This window comes from Felis catus, chromosome A2 (assembly GCF_018350175.1).
Source record: "Felis catus isolate Fca126 chromosome A2, F.catus_Fca126_mat1.0, whole genome shotgun sequence".
In the NCBI taxonomy this organism is placed as follows: domain Eukaryota; kingdom Metazoa; phylum Chordata; class Mammalia; order Carnivora; family Felidae; genus Felis; species Felis catus.
The window spans coordinates 143,171,800-143,173,750 of NC_058369.1; positions in this window are offsets into that span (position 1 = coordinate 143,171,800).

Consider the following 1,951-nt stretch of genomic DNA (forward strand, 5'->3'; position numbering starts at 1 on the left):
AAAGAACTGAGCCCCAAATGCCACATGGCTTAGTTTTTTATATGATTTTTACTTCTCTGTCTCCCAAAGATGGTAACACACATGGGGCACCTGGGTGGCGCAGTCGGTTAAGCGTCCGACTTCAGCCAGGTCACCATCTCACGGTCCGTGAGTTTGAGCCCCGCGTCGGGCTCTGGGCTGATGGCTCAGAGCCTGGAGCCTGTTTCCGATTCTGTGTCTCCCTCTCTCTCTGCCCCTCCCCCGTTCATGCTCTGCCTCTCTCTGTCCCAAAAATAAATTAAAAAAAGTTGAAAAAAAAATTAAAAAAAAAAAGATGGTAACACACAAACATGTAGCCTGATTAAGTGGTCTCATGTTACAAGGTCATGAGGGATGTTGTCATGTACAGGTACACGTATAGATAGCCAGGTTGCCTTGAGGTTTTTTTTCTTTACTTGGGGAGGGGACCCTACCACATAATCATCTGTGCCTTGGGTTTTTTTCACATGTAAATGAGGGTAATATTATTAAATACCAAATATGATAGTTATATTAAAGGAGACAGTCCATATAAATTGTTTGAACAAATAAAATATTTTATTCTTATCACATACTTCAATATTTTGTAAGTATTTATTCATTTTTTTACTCATTCAACAAATCCTTAGGTTACCTAAGTAACTGCCATGTACTTATTGTTCTAGTTTAGAATTTATTAGTGAATAAAACAGAAGAAAATCTTTGCCCTTGGGAAGTTTTGTGGGTTCTTTTGTTTTTTTTTTTTTGTTTATTTGTTTATTTTATGCTTGGAGTTCCACTGAGTATCCAAAATTTTGCTTAATCGATTTCATTGATTTATTTTAAAATGGCTCATTTTTATTGCATCTGAAAATTTTGAACTTCAACTTCCACATCATCATTAATTCTAATCATGGTGTTGTCTCATCAGAGATTATCCAGAGAAGTTGGTCTCAGTTCCAGTACTGATTTGATTTCATCAAACACCCCTCTTACAAAAGAGGGCCTGCGGAAGGGTGCTTGTCTTTGGACAGACACAGATGTAACACCGACTTTTAGTGCATAGGCTATGGCTCTACAGTTAACTGTTTTCTCCATTCAGCATGTTTTTAAAGAGAAGGGGACAGATTGTCACTAGCCACATTCTGTGCTGTCACTTATGCCGGCGGAGAGTAAATCAACTTGCGTTTTTTCTTAAAGAAAATAAGAGCAATAATTACTTAAGGAAGAATAAGATTAAAAGCCCTCAAATGTACAGTGTTAACTACATAGAACAGTTTTTCTTTGAAACCTAGTTTTAAAGAAAACCATGTTTTATTTTTGGTAGAAACGATCCTTTTTTTAGAACTATTTAATTGTACTGGCAAAATTTGGCAACTGTATAGGACTTTGATTTTTTTTTTTTACATTTTTTAAATGTTTATTTTTTTTAAGAGAGAGAGAGAGACAGACAGAGCATGAGTGGGGGAGGGTCAGAGAAAGAGGGAGACACAGAATCCGAAGCTGTCAGCACAGAGCCCAACATGGGACTTGAACTCACAAAATGTGAGATCATGACCTGAGCCGAAGTCAAAGGCTTAACCTACTGAGCTACCCAGGCACCCCAGGATGATTTGATTTCTATAGTACTGTCTTAGTTTCCCTTTATATATATATATACACATATATGTGTATATATACATATACATATACATATACATATACATATACACATATATATACACACACACGTTTATTTTATATTATATACATTTTATATTATAAAAATAAAATATATACTTATTTTATATAAAATATATATTATATATTATATATTTTTATATATTTTTTATATTTTAAAATATAGATATGTATTACTATAAGATTCAGCACACCTTAAATCACTGTTTCTTACCATAGAGATTTTTCAATGGCCCATTCAAATGCTCAAAATCATTGCCAGGAAATTCCTCTC